Genomic DNA, 15,977 nt, shown 5'->3' with positions numbered 1-15,977 from the left:
CTGGTCTGCAAAGAGAACTGCATTATTTATTTATTTTTCTTAAAAATAATTTAAGGAAAAACATGGGGGACTTCATTGGCAAGCTACATTTGATATCACAGTAGGCAATAAGACATTAAGAATTTAGTAAAAATAAATTAAAAATAAAGTAAGAAAGGTTGAGTCTTTCATATTATTTCTGCAAAGAATCCCTTGTTTGTAAATAGTGATTTGTATGGTTAAGCATTAGTAAATGAAATTTATTGTAAGTGTTCTATAATGTACAATAATACAAATTTGGTTTATAATTAATTGTGAAATAAAACATACTAATTTTTTTTTTCTATTTAGGGATAAACTCAATTTTAGGTGTATCAAATTAAGAGTTTATGGCTAATGACTGTCACTATTGTGAGCACAACCTACTGCACACATTGAATCTGACACTGGAAACTTGTGCACAATATGTTTTTCATGTGCACATAGGCTAGCAAAAATTAAAATGAACACAACATCATAAAAAATAAATAAATAAAACTCTTTAGTATTTCCATTGGCCTGCTTAGCTAATTTTCTCTCATAACCTGATTTAACCTTTCTTACCATATTCATCCTTCTTGTCCATGCTTTGTATTGCACATGAGCATGCTCATTATCGTTTTTCTATATTCCCTCTATAATGTTTACTTTTTGCATTTTCAGCTTTATACTCCCAATCCTGGGTATACAGTCTGGTGATGTTTCCAACAAACAATCAAAGCTCACTTTCCATGCACTATTGGCATCCATATACCATAAATCAGTCACTTCCCCCTAATCAGAGGCACAGTGCTGCCTACTTATGGCTACATCTTTTGATGTTGTTGAAAGTTTTTCCTCCTTGATTATAAGTTAAATTAAACTTGACAAGAAATTATCCTTTGCTTCTTTCATGCTTACACGGTGATCAGAATACATTCCAAAAAATTATGGATACAACCACTGTGTTAGAGTAAAACTTTAGTTTAATATAAACCAAAATGTATATACTCAACGTTTCAACCCTCACATTAAGGTCATCTTCTGGAGTATATGTATATATACAAAAAAACAAGCTGCACTACAATCAATCTACATGGCATGCTAAAGTTACTGATCAACCGTTAAAACTATTTACCTGACATCTGGTGTTAAAAAAAAAAAAAAAAATCCCTCACTACATCAAAGCTAGAGTCCTGTTATTATTATTATCTATTAGGTTACAAAGTTAGGATTCTGTTGATTTTTTTTCTGATAACTCTTTAATATATGAGAGTGTTATGGTTTTACTGTAATCTATATTACTTTTTGAAGTTTTATGAAGAATTTTATTAATAGTATTTTTGCTATATTTGCTATTTATAAATGTATTGCTAATAATTTTTAATTCTTGTTTAAGAGCTTGTTCATTAGAGCAAATTATTATAGCTCTGTTTTTTTGAGGGTGGTGATATGAGTTAGCATGTATATATATATGTTGGCCGGTGTGTGTAGGCTTGCGGTAAACAGTGAAGGATAGACTGTCTGAGGGCAGACTTGTGACTAGTGTATTTAGGAATGGGAGCGAGTTCTGATTTTCAATTTCAATAGTAAATTGTATGTGCTCATGTTGTTTGTTCAGGTGGCTAAGGAATGTGTTTAATGTTTGGCTGTGGCCAGATGATGAGAACATCATCAACATATCTGAGTCAAACTGTAGGTTTTACAGTAAAGGAATCAAGAATACATTGCTCAAAAGCTTCCATATAAAAATTAGCAATTGTGGGGGGGGGGGTAGTAATGAGCCCATGGCCATACCTTCTTTTTGTAGGTAAAATTTATTTTGCCACACGAAGTAACCGGAACATAGTACATGGACAAAGAGAGCCGTAATATCAGGCGGAAATTTGTTCTGTAGAAGAAGAATTGTCATTGATTGGCACATTTGTGAAAAGTAAAGAAACGTCAAACTGACTAATATAAATGATTTGACAAAATCGTACCAACCTGATGTGACCATAAAGGATGTAACTGAGTCTATTAGAGAGCAAAAGGAAAGGGTAAAAGAAATGATTGTTGTGGCAGGTACGAATGATTTGAAAGGAGATAAAATGGAAATGATAGAAGACCTGAATGAATTGTTTGAGGTAGCAAAAGAAAAGAGTGAGAGAGTTAGAATGATTAGTCTTTTGCCACGGTATGACAGTGAAATGTTTAAAAGGAGGGCCATAATTGCGAATGACTTTATGCGTGGGTTATGTATGACGAGTGGTGTGGAATTTGTGGACGTGTGGAGTGAGTTTGATGGGCGAAAGGATCTATATAAGATGGATGGCTTGCATTTGAATGGTTACGGTGTAAGAAGACTTGAGAAAGTGTTGCTGAATGTAGTGGATGTGCAAATTCAGGGAAACTAGATTTGTTAAAGGGTGGGTGGGTAGATATACAGTCCTTAGGGAGGCAGTTGAATGTAAGAATGAATATAATATGCCAGAGCAAATAAGGACAACAAATCAGAGTGGGATAGTTAATATAAGGCATCAAGGTAGGGTTGGGGCTAATGGGGGTCTTAAATTCATGTACACTAATACTAGGAGTATTAGGAACAAGAAGGAAGAGTTTTTGGCCATGGTTGGCACTTCCAGACCACAGGTTATTGGTATTAGTGAATCATGGCTGACTGTAGATGATATAGCTAGTGGGATTGAATGACAAAGAGAATAAAATGGGGGGAGGAGTATTGTTCATGATAGCTGATGAGCTCCAGCCAAGGAGAATAGAAGTTGAATTGCAGGATAGAGAAAAGAGCACATTTGAGGCCATTTGGTGTGAGATTGCGGCTAGCAGAACTAAATATACAATTGGGTGCTGCTATAGACCAGGTGTTGGAAAAGATGGTGGTGACAGTATGCACAAGCAAATAGAAGAAATGAGTGGAAGGAGGGTGATTATTATGGGAGATTTCAACTATGGTCGCATTGATTGGAGTGAGGAGAGGACACACGGGAGGAAGGAATTGGACCTTATGCGGTTATTAAGGGATAACTATCTACGACAGCATGTAATGGAAAATACTAGGGGTCAGAGAGTGCTTGACCTAGTAATTACATCTGAGGATTTGGCTGTAACAAATATGACCACATTGCCACCAATCGGTGAGAGTGATCATGGGGTCTTGACTTGGGAGGTGGCTAAAGGTGTAGAATTTTCAATTAAGACAGGGTACATGTGGAATTATCGGGCTGGAAAGTATGACAAGCTTAGGAGTTTGATTGGTTCAGTGCCATGGCATGTACAACTGCAAGGACTAGAAGTTGATAGTGCATGGGAGGTAGTTAAGAAGGGCTTGCATGAAGCAATGGCTGACTGTATACCTAGAGTCCGAATAATAAAACAAGTAGGGTTAAATGGATGAATAACACCATTAAGCTTGAGCTGCAAAAAAAGAAACAACTATGGAGGGAATTTAAGGAGAAAGGTGACCGGCAGGCTCATGAACGGTATAAAGCGCAGGCCAGAAGGGTGACGAGTGTGGTAAGAAAAGCAAAAAAGGATTACGAAAGAACATTGGCCATGCAGGCTAAAGAGAATCCTAAACAGTTTTTTAGATATGTAGCAAGTAAAAGGAAAAATGTACATGGCAGAATGATTTTAAAAAATGCTGATGGTAGGGAGGTAACTGAATCAGTTGAGATAGTTGAGTTACTGAGTGAGCACTTTGCAAGTATATATCATCCAGGTGGTAACATTGCAGAAACGAATAAACCAGTAGATTATATGGGAATTGTGGTGAATGAAGTGGAGGTGAGTAGTCTATTGCATAACCTCAATGTCAATACATCTGTGGGATTGGATGGTATACCAGCTCGTGTTGAACGAGAAACAGCTAAAGAATTGTCAATACCCTTGACCATTTTGTTTAATTCGAGTCTCGGGTCTGGGTTAGTCCCGAGCGGGTGGAAAGAGGAGAAAATAGTTCCACTGCATAAAAGTAGTTCCAAGACTGCTGTTGTAAATTACCGACCGATTAGCATATCAGGAATCATTGTCAAGGTCTTAGAGAAATTAGTCAAGAAAAGAATACAGGATTGGATAGATGAAAATGGGATATTGTATGGGGGACAACATGGTTTTGTGAAGGGTAGATCATGCCTCAGTAACTTGCTCACGTTTTATAACACGGTGACGGCTGAACTGGATAGGGGGTAATGGGTTTGCAGTGATACTACTGGACCTTGCCAAGGCCTTTGATAGGATACCGCATGGAACCCTAATCAGTAAACTGGAGCAGATGGGGATAGTATAGGGTTGGTGAGATGGATAGGAGGGTGGTTGAAGGAGAGATAACAGAGAGTGGTTTATTCAGGGGTGGAGTCTAAAAGACGTCTTGTGACTAGTGGAGTGCCGCAGGGCTCTGTTCTTGGACCACTGCTTTTCAATTTGTTCATCAATGATATTGGAAAGGATTTGAGAGGAAGTGTTCACTAGTTTGCTGATGATGCAAAGTTGGGTAGAGCAATTGTTAGTGCACAGGATGTCAAAATTTTACAGGATGATTTGAATAGTTTGGAGGACTGGGCTAGGAAAAATGGATGTCAATTTAATGTGGCAAAGTGTATGGTTATGCACTTTGGGGTGAAAAGAATAGCAGCTGTATATCGCATTGGTGGAACCGTACTCCAGGAGATTGATGAGGCCAGGGATTTGGGAGTGTAGTTGGATAGGGAGTTGAAGTTTAGGGGGCACATTGCAAAAGTGACTAAAACAGCTCACCAAATCACTTGGCTTCTGAAAAATACTTTAACATGCAGAGACAAACAAGTTGTTGTTCCTCTGTATCGAGACTTGATAAGACCCCATCTGGTCTACTGTGCCCAGTTATGGGCACCAGGGTTTCTTCGTGATGGGGAGGAAGTGGAGACGAGTGACCAAGATGATAGCAAGTCTGTGGAATGAACCTTATGAGAATAGGTTGAAGATTTGTGGGTTGCAGAAATTGGACGATAGGCGAAGGAGGGGTGATATGATTGAGACATTCAAATTACTGAAGGGTTTTTATAAGATTGATCCAGAAGATATTTTTGAAAATATGATTGGTGGTGGGAGGACTAGGGGCCATGCATGGAAGCTGGGCAAGAGCATGGTTGACAAGGGTGTTAGATCTAGGTTTTTTTACTTGGAGAGTGGTTAATGAGTGGAATAAGCTTCCAGAGTCTGTTGTGGGTGCTACGACCGTGAATGAGTTAAAGGCAAGGTATGATAGATACTGTGTGAATGCTGAATAGTTGTTCTTGACATGATGTTAGGGCCTCCCTCGATGAGTCTGTCGACTCCTTGGAGTTTCCCGGAACAATAATAACAATAATAATAACAAACAAATCATCTTTGACAAGTGTTATGTTTTTAATTTTGTTTATGAAGTGTTGTGTGTTCTTTATATAGGAGAGGGAATGACCTACCAACTCCTTGAGTGTTGATGCTAATTTCTTGGCTAGGTGATAATTAAGGCTGTCTATTCCCTTAACTATAAATGTATTGTTCCCATATATTCTCCCAGAATATGTGGAACACCATATATTCTGGGAGAATGGGTGTAATGGGGTATTAATTTTTTTATGAACTATAATCTGATCTTTTGGCCGGATTATAGTTCACAAGCTGATAGATGCTGTTATCAGAGACTAGTTGATTCATCAGACTATCAGGTTATCAGAAAAAATCAATAGAATCCTACATCATTATAATCTTAACCACTTTTGAACCACCTTTAAAATTAAAAAACATATTCAACACCTCTAAGGATCCTCGCCTCCCCATTGGCACACCCCGGAGTTTATTGCACCTGTAACTTACCACATATTGGGGAAACTGAATGTACAATCCCTATCCGTTAGAAAAAAAACAAAAAAAAACGACACATTAAATATAATAATTTTGGTGAAGCAGGGCTCTCAGATCACACTCTTAACACCCTACATCGAATTGATTGGAAAAGTACTTGTTCTTTGTATCATACAAAAGCTTGGTGTAAACAGAAATTTAAAGAAGCCTGTGAAATTTTGATTAACCACCCTAATCTTAATAATAGTGCTTAAAAATCCCAAGAATTCTGATGGCACACATTCAGCCCACTTAGTTTCCAGGAAACCCTGACTTTAGGACTCTAAGCAATTTTTTATTGGCCACTATCCATACCAGTTGCAATTTATATGTATACTTATATAAGTAATTTTATTTTCTGTTTATTTATTTATATATTATTTTATGCATGAACATGTTACTCTCCAGCTTAATTAACTTTGTAACCTAATAATAACAATAACAACAACAGGACTCTAGCTTTGATGTAGTGAGGTTTTTTTTAACACCTTATGTCTATAATAAATATAGTTTAATCCTTTACCCAAGTGTGGGCAAACCAAGGTTTGCGCCTGAAATAGTTCAGGACTGAGGTCTAATGAGGTTTAGCATGCCATGTAGATTGTAGTGCAGCTTGTTTGTATATATATATATACGTATACTCCAAAAGATTACCTTAATGTGAAGTTCTAAATGTAGAGTGTGTATATTTTGGTTTATATTAAACTAAAGTTTTACTCTAACACGGTAATTGTATCCATAATTTTTCGTAATGACAAGAAATTATATTCTTGTTTAATCTGTTTTCCAATTGAAAGCAAAGTTTGCATTTGAGTGGGGAATTGGGTTTGCCACAAACCCAATTCCCCACTCAGGCCTATAGTAGATGCTACCAATGCACCTTGCTATAGACTATCTAATCAGCTGGCCAACTCTCTGATCCCCCACCGGAAGGTCCCCTTCCTATATAAAAAACTCGACCCACTTTAAAGCCCTCACAGAAAATTTAACCTTGAAGAAGACAGACATATTGGTAAGCTTTGATATCTCCTCTTTGTTTACCAATATTCCCTTAATTGACACCTTATCTCTCTTAGAAAACGTTTTTCCCCCTGACATCTTAGATCTCTTTTCCTTTGCCATTAACTCTGGGTATTTCTCTTGGAACAACAAAATCTACAAGCAGATAGAAGGAACTGCCATGGGTTTCCCCCTCTCATCTCCCCTTGCCAATTTCTATATGGAAGATTTTGAAAAACGAGCCATAGACTCACTTCTATCTAGCTAAGATATGTAGATGATGTGTTCTCTATTTGGCCTCATGGCCCAGACACGTTAGACTCCTTCCTCAGTCATCTCAATAGTCTACATCCAAGAATCCAGTTCACTATGGAAAAGGAAAAGAACAATTGTTTACCCTTCCTAGACACCTTAGTCACACGTCTGCCTAATGATACACTTACCTTCACCGTATACAGAAAACCCACACACACAGGCAGATACATTCACAAACTCTCCCACCACCACCCCTCTCAACAATATGGCATTATTAAAACTCTTACCACGAGAGCCCACAATCTTTGTTCCAGTGGAACTGCTCTCACTACTGAGCTTAACTACATACACAGCACTTTCCTCTCCAATGGCTACAGCGATCACAGTATCAAAAAAATAATCAACTCCTCCCCCATTCCCCGTCCTTCTCGTCAACAAGATTTTAAAAATGCCATCACCATACCCTACATCCGAAAAAATAGCCAAGATACTAAAACAGTACAATCTACACACAGCACATAAGCCCCACCGCAAACTGGCTACCCTTATCCATTCTACGAAAGATCAGCTCCCTCCTCTCTCTCTGCCTGGAGTTTACAAAGTACCCTGTTCCTGTAAGCTGGCGTACTTTGGACAGACAGGCAGATCAGCATCCATCCGTCTAGAGGAACACAAGTCTTACATCTTCAAACACAACTATGGCCATTCAGGCTTGGCTGACCATGTTTTGGACACCACCCACAGGGTATCATGGAAGAAAACCACCATGCTCCACCACAGCAAATTCAAGAAAGAGAGACTTTTCTTAGAAGCAGCAGCAGCTCTCAAAAACCAACCAAATCTCAATAAATATGGTTGCATTAAGCTTCCGAAGATTTGGGAAACACTCATCACCAGAGTTCCCACCTTACATTCCGGGCCACCTACTACTGCCCTTAGAGGGCGCTCTACCTAGATAGGACATTAGTGTCACCCACGTGGTTGGGCTTAGTATTGTTTGTTATTTGTGTATATGTTACATTAATTGTTTTTGTAATCCCCGTAGATGTCCTAGTGACTAGGACGAAATATAGGTAGTATTAAATTCTATTTTAATTCTTTTTGAATGTTGTAAAAAATTCATTAAGCCTCCAACATGATGTCCTCACAGCACTTAAGCCTCTACACACGTTTTGCATTTTAAGTATATCTTCATGACTATGCTACTTGTATGAAAGGAGGCTAATTACTTCACATTAATTGCCTTTGTATCCCATAATGCAGAGCACTCATCTTTTGAGACATGTATAATGTTAGGCATTATGGGAAGGGCTCCTATCCAGACTGGTTTCAATCAAATAAAGGGATTAAATAAGAATAGAATTTCTTGTCAAGTTTAATTTAATTTATAACCAAGTGAAAAAACTTTCAACAACTCTCTCTCATCCAGAGTATTTTAATAATAAGATAATACACCTTTTCACTACTTCTATAAAGGAATTATATGAATTCTGCATTACTCCAACTTTGGTATCTCTTCTGGATAGGGAACAACGATATAGCATTATAAGTAGTGCTATATCGTTCCCTGACAATTTGAGATTATCACGTTGTCTTATTATTATTTATGTCTAGCATCAAGTTATGTATTCCACCATACTTAATTTTTTTAGCTTGTACTCCCTCCTTGGGCCTTGAAGCCAGACTATAATAATTCTTGATCACTCTGATAAGAATCTCAAAGGATTTTATAAGAACTTAAAATTGTCTAATAAAATATCCTCTAGTTCTCACTGATTTGCAATTACCCTTATCAACTCAGAGAAATTTATTTGTGTCCTGCCACTCTGAGACTAGATGCTTAAAGGCATAATATCAAGGCATTGGAAATCAGTGACAAATGCATTACTTATTTTTCTAAAGTAAATGATCAAAAGACATAAAATCATTAATTGTGTCCATTAAACCATTATACTTATGTACATCATGAGTTTCCCGCTATGATTCGAACAATTTATGAGTGGTGCAGTGAACACTAATCAGGCAAGCACTTATTCAATATTATGACAAAATGCATTTATTACTGAACTTTTAATATACAATACACAAGAACTTTTCACAAGGATGATAACTTATGGGAAATAATGAGATTGACATGCACACTCTATTCAATGTCGGACACTTCTAGTTTTCATCTCAAAATTACATAGGTAACCTTTTATACAACTCATTGGGTCTATAAATACTCTTAATTGTTACTTGAGGGCCCAATTCCCTTGAAATCAACAAAGTGCTATCTTAACAATATGAGTCCACCCTATTCTGGTCCTTCAACTTAATTTTCTTAAGTTGGTAACACGTTCCACTAGAACCATACAGTCCTTTAACAGAAATTGCAAGCAAGCATTCAGTGATAAGTCCTTTAACGGAATTTAGACTACATTAATACAAGAACATTATTTACTTCTTAATCACACGTTCTCAAGGAACATACAATACTTCAAGCTTAAACAGGTTCCATCAGAACAAATATTCTAAATTGAGTCAACCAGTTCATAAAGAACCACCAGAGGCACTAAACATGTTCTCTTGGAACACTAGTAATAACTATGAAACATTCTAACAAGATTACATATTTTCATCAGACATTTTCCCTCAATCTTATTTATGGTACATAGAAACATAAACTCTTACCGATACTGACGAATTACTTCCTCTTTAATATGGAATACGGCACTTCTTCAGGCATTTCGACAAGAGATCGTCACGAGTCCACATGCAGCTCATCAGGAAGCTTGCCTTCTACAGATATCTGGTCTTCTCAGGAGATTCAGGCTCTGTTAGACCGCATTTGCGTAGGCTGTCTCAGTAACACACATTTCTGAAGACTTGCTGAGCGCTCCTTTGTCTGCTTCTGACGCTTACTCTGCATTAACATGAACATCGACGACTCTGGGCTCGAACTTCGAAGACATACATCGCATAGGAAGATAGGAGTTAAGACATCTCCTAGCTGTGAGCGAGAGACTCTGGCAACAAGGGATCTTCACAACATGAGAGCTTCAACACATAAGACCAAAAAACGTAAAGAAAGAGTTCAGGCCTTCACAATTGTTTTATATTTCATGCTACTTTCTTCTATTGGGCCTTTTCTTCCTTCAATCAGCACTCGAACTTTCGACCGTAAACGCCAATTTGCACAATAGTAGTAGGATCGTGAACAACGCACGGTAATCAGCGCCACAAGCCCGTCTGGTAGGACTCTTACTCAGAGCATGACTTGCAAATTTTATTGCTCGTGTATCGCTGGAGGCAGTATTACTCATAATGGGATTAAGTTCCAAGTTGGTGCTTAGCACACATGGCATATATTTAGCTTACCAAGAATTAACAATACAATTACAAGTTTATACAAAACCACATATCTATTTTATACAAAACAGTATGAAAACATTCCAGTACAAATTCTAATTAACCAAACTGGCTTTAGGGAATAGTTGACTTTAAACTCTGAATGAGATCTTGTTTATTCCATAACTTTTCTCATTCAGAATTTAACAGTAGCTTAGACACGAAGTTACTTCACATGTAAACTTTATTTGCTTACACTTGGATAAAGGATTAAACAAGAATATAATTTCTTGTCAAGTTAATCTGTGATGATGTTACAAGACCCAACATTCTTAAAACCCCAGATTTCCTCTATCACATCCTGTTTCATGTAATTATCTCTTAGTAACTATATAAATTCCATTTGCTTCCATTAGAACTTGTTGTATTAATTGCTGATGCATGGCATCAACATCTTCCTATGGTCTATATCATCAACCAATGTATTTTGTCCTGCATTGACCTGTTGTCTCACACCAGATAATGTTGAATCAATCAACTTCTTCAAACCTAAATCCTCCTTAACTTCTATTTTTGTAGATTGAAGTTTTTCAATTGTCATCAGTAATGCTTTCCTCGTGTTCTATTTCCTCTATTCTCCTTGAAAATACAATACCTTTACATATATTCCCTGTAACTATATCATCTTCTGTCAATCAGGTCTTGCTCATGCTGATAATGTTTGGCTAAGTTGAGCTGACCATTGCCAAAAATTTCTCCTCTTTATTTCTGATACTTCTGGCATTTGTGTACATGCATTTCGATATCCCTTGGGGACCCACATTTACTCTTGCATAATGCATTATCATTCCATTCAAATTTGAAACCTAGGAAATTGTACCCAATGTTCATGATCCTTTATGTGCTTACACTTATTTGTCCCAGGGATAGCTAGCTTGACTGCATCCCATCTTAATACTTCTAATTTCCCAGATTTTGCACTTCCAGCTTCTCGCTAAATAGGAGAGGCATATAAAAGTCCTTTTGACCACCAGATTCACTCCATACATCTATAAACTGCACACCATTCCTCCTCACAATCTTCTCATTGACTCATTAGCAATCGTTGCCCTTCTTTTCAATTCAGTCTTATCATAATCTCACTCTACTTTTTCACTTCTTCCAGCTCTTTCATATCTTCTCTCATTGCATATTTCTCACCTTTTCGATGATTCGTGCCTGCCAAAATAGTCAACTCTTTCAATTCTCTTCTCTTCAGACTAATAGCTGCCGTAGTACAATTGGAACATTGCACCTTTCGATTGGAAAAGAACTAAGTTCAATTCTCGTTGTGATGAGGGGAATCCTTATATGGGCTTTTTCAGTTGAAGGTGAGTTATCCGATCTCATATTGATGGTGGGGTTTTTTCTCCCGGAAACTCGAGTTTTTCAACCCGCTTAAGTAAGTAGAGGATAAGTAAGTAGACAAATTGGTCTTCAGAACACAAGCAATTTACAGACAAAAAAAAAATATATTGTTGTTGGTGATGATGGGCGGTAGATGTCAATGATGGTGGTAGTAGTGTCATAGTTGGAGAATTGAGTTGGATGGGATGTATTTAGCGAGGTAGAGTAGTGTGCCCTCCCGCGATGGGTCCTTGGACTCCCTGGAGGTATCACGTAATAATGATAATAACTTCATTAACATGCTCGATCTTCACACCTGGGAAATATCCTTTCATCACATTCTCATTAAGTAATCCTCTTATTATAGAATTCCCATGCAATACCCTTTCTTTCCTCCAATTTTACCATCTCATGCTAGCATTATATAAGCACTAATACAAAATGTCTGCATAAAATATTAATAATATTTTGACCACAGCATATAACAAATGATGACTTATATAAACTGATTGAGCAAAAAAGTATTCACATCACCATTATAAAACAACAGATGGAAAGGGATTGCACAGCAGAGGGATTCCAAGAATACCTTTGGCATGAATTCTGGAAGGAAAAATAAAAAAGTGGAAGGCCTAAAATAACTTGGCATAGAATGACAGAAAAGGAAAGAAGAATGGCTGGTTGGGAAAGCTGGAGAGAGAAGCAGCTTTAGTGGCACAAGATAGAGGCACCTAGTAGAAATGGATCTTGGCCTTATATGTCATGGGGCATGAAGAGGATAAGTAAGTAATATTACATATGCACTCAATGAAGATATATAAATGAGATAGCTTAAGAAATAGAGAGAACCACATCATCATCTCCTACTACACACACCTATAATCAACGCCACCTACTGCCTATCACCACAACAATATGAACAAGTTACCACTGGGGCACGAAAGTGGAGAACCCATTTGCTGCACTCCAATTTGTTTGTAGAATTGATTACCTCAGCGAGAGTAATCAATTAACTAATTTGAGAGCTCTACAGTAATAGCAATGTTACTGTAGAGCTCTCAAACATCTTGTTCAGAGAGATGGGAATTTTAGATGGGAGTTTGTGTCGACATCGAACTGTGCTTTTATGTAGACAGTTATTATTTTTTTTACTTGTAATTTGATGTTTAGTTTCTATGCTAAGTATTTAGCTAGTTTATGCGGGGGGGGGGATTAATAGCATGAGTGAAAGGGTTCCAGGGCGGTGTATATAATCTTGGTGTGTTAGTCCCATTTCCTGTATAGTTTTTTTTCCCCTAGAATACTTTGACATGAATACTGCTAATAAGTATGGAAATGCAGTATCCTTCTGGAAAAACAGGCTGTGAACATGTAAAAGTCCTCAAGATTTGACAAAAATATCAAATTCTTAAAATTATCTTTTTTTTCCCTTAGGGAGGAAAGAAAAGAGGGAGAGAGAGAAAGGGAAAGAGTATGGAGAGAGAAGAAAACATCTTCATACCCACTTGATTGATATTAGTCTGATCTTAGTTATGATCTTGATGAATTTCATTTCTATCTCTAATCCGATTTGTCATTCCTAACAGAAATTTTCACTTTCTTACTAATAATCTCAAATACAAGGTGACATTTGTGTATATATCCACTGTGATATCAACTTAGAGACCTCTCTATGCAGTCTTGCATAGATAAAAATCTATTCCGTCAAATTCATTTGTTTTCTGTGGCACATTCCTTATTGATACCAACTATTGTGAACTTTTTTCTTTAAATGTTTATTTTTTCTGGTCTACTTTCATAATAGAGTTACCTTCTTCAGAGATTTTATTCTTCACATTTTATTGTTATTATTTCATTGGTATCTCCATGGAATATGAGGAATTACAGGTGGTCCACACTAACCATTATTCGCATGGTGCTATCATACCTCTGCTTAAACTTGTTTCATCAATAAGGCATTTAAGACCATCCCTGGCAACCTATTTCCCTCATTTACCACTCTCTAAACAAGAAATCCATTCCTTAAGCCATCGTGAAATATACTCTTAACTGGAGGTCCCCCCCCCCCTTGCTCTCATATTGAAGTCACATATTGAAATATTTTCTTAGCACCTGCTCTGTAAAATCCCTTTACTGTCTGATTCTGTCATTTACTCTCTCATTTGCCTATCAGCTAAACTCTGCACAATCAAATCTGTGCAGCAATGGTCACAATGTCATATCAAAGTCACCTTAAGAGAAATAACTTCTATATTCTTGCTTGTCATTGTGTTTCTCAGTATTAATTGATCCTTTCATCTGATTTTCCATTCATTGTTACCCCTTAAATAAATCCCTAGCCTCATCAATTTTTTGCAGTCCAGCTTCATTTATGCAATACGTGATGAATTTCATCTCCTGGTGTGAGACCACTGCCTCACATATTAGAGGCTTGAAGTGGCTTGAAAAATTTCCATGTTAGGTCTCTAAACCAAGGTTTCGAGACAGTGAAAAAATGAATTTAAAATAAAAAGTATATATATATAATTGATAAAAATAGGGGGAAAAAAATCCTTAGCTCACCCGCTGTACAGAATGTACTATAGGTTTGCAAGTAACCTTTTGTGGGTGAGCAACATGAAAAGGGAAAAAAAACAGCCTGTAGTTTATATATATATATATATATATATATAGTATCTTTAGGAAGTAATGACAGGATAGGAGAGGAGGAGGCATGCTGCTAATAATATCAGATGACTTGAATCCAGTTAGTGTTGAGACCTATGATTGTAGTCCTAGTGACAGTATTTCATGTGCCAGTGAATTTGAAGCCATCTGGTGTGTGAGGTGGAATCTAACAAGGTCAGTTACATAGTGAAGTGTTGTTACAGACCTGGTGGATTGGTTGTTTAGTGATGAAGACATATATAACCAAATAAAGGCGATGAGTGTGAAAAGAGTAATCATAATGGAAGACTTTAATCATCCAAATATTGAATTATTTAAATTATACATATTTGGTCGTTTTATAATAGAAATACAATTTTATTAATACAGACCAGTTTACAATAAAACTTATGTTAAAACCTACCTAGGAGTAAAAAACGTTGTAAACCAACTAGTTGGTTTACAATGTTTTTTATGTTCCTTTCAATTTGCATTTACTAGTTTTCATATCTCCGTAAATGCCTTGAAAAAGCCAGACAGTTTGCTGGCGAAACTGGTAGGTTTTAATATAAGTTTTATTGTAAACTGGTCTGTATTAATAAAATTGTATTTCCATCCAAATATTGATTGGGTAGCAGTAAAATCTCATGAGAAGAATGAAACTGAATTTATTGAGCTGTTGCAAGACATGTGACAGAAAGAACTCAAGGTCAAAGAGTGTTAGATTTGATTTTAGTGTCAGAGGATGTTTTGATTAAAGACCTGACTATTCTACCTACAGATAGTGACAGTGATAATGTGGTACTGACTTGAGAACTGACTAACTTTATGAATGTTCATTCAGAAAAGGTTACATGCTGAACTACAAAGCAGAAAATTATGACCAACTGAGGAGTAAACTGAGTTTAGTGGAATGGTATCGGATTGCTGGATGGGAAGCATTTAAACAATACTTAAATTATGTGATATCAGAGTGTGTCCTGAGAGTTTGAAGAATAAATAGGATAGGAGTCAAATGGATGTATAATCTTATTAAACAAGAGATTCATAAGAAACAGATGTTGTGGAAGGAATACCATGTGGATAAGGATAGCAAGGATGATATTTGTTATGAAAATTATAAGCAGCATGCTAGAATAGTCAAAATGTTGTATGGAAAGCTGTGATGTATCCAGCTATCAGCCAATCAGTATCTCAAGAGTGGCGGTGAAGAATTTGGAAAAATTGGTTAGGGCTTGTATTCAAAAATGGGTTAACAGTGAATCTCTACTTTGCAATGAATAGCATGGGTTTGCTAAGAGAAGGTCATGTTTTAGCAACTTGCTCACATTCTATAATAATGTTACCACTGAGTTAGACAAGGGGAATGGATACACCATGATGCTTTTGGATTTTACTAAGGCTTTTGACAGAATACATAATATAAGACTGTTGCATAAATTAGAGAATATGCATTTGGAATACAAAATATTAGTGTGGATAAGTGGATGGCTGACTGACAGATA

At 36.8% G+C, this 15,977-nt stretch overlaps 1 protein-coding gene across 1 annotated transcript in view; it reads left to right on the top strand.

Moving 5' to 3' along the window:
- The window catches only part of LOC150096366 (serine/threonine-protein phosphatase 2B catalytic subunit 2-like), a 308,592-nt gene that overhangs the window by 182,071 nt on the left and 110,544 nt on the right, over window positions 1-15,977 (top strand). The gene's annotated exons all lie outside the window — the stretch shown is intronic.

This window comes from Typopeltis vanoorti, chromosome 19, assembly GCF_054136105.1.
Source record: "Typopeltis vanoorti isolate ZY-2024b chromosome 19, IOZ_Tvanoo_1.0, whole genome shotgun sequence".
Taxonomy (NCBI): Eukaryota; Metazoa; Arthropoda; class Arachnida; order Uropygi; family Thelyphonidae; genus Typopeltis; species Typopeltis vanoorti.
This window is presented reverse-complemented; position numbering and strand designations above follow the sequence as displayed.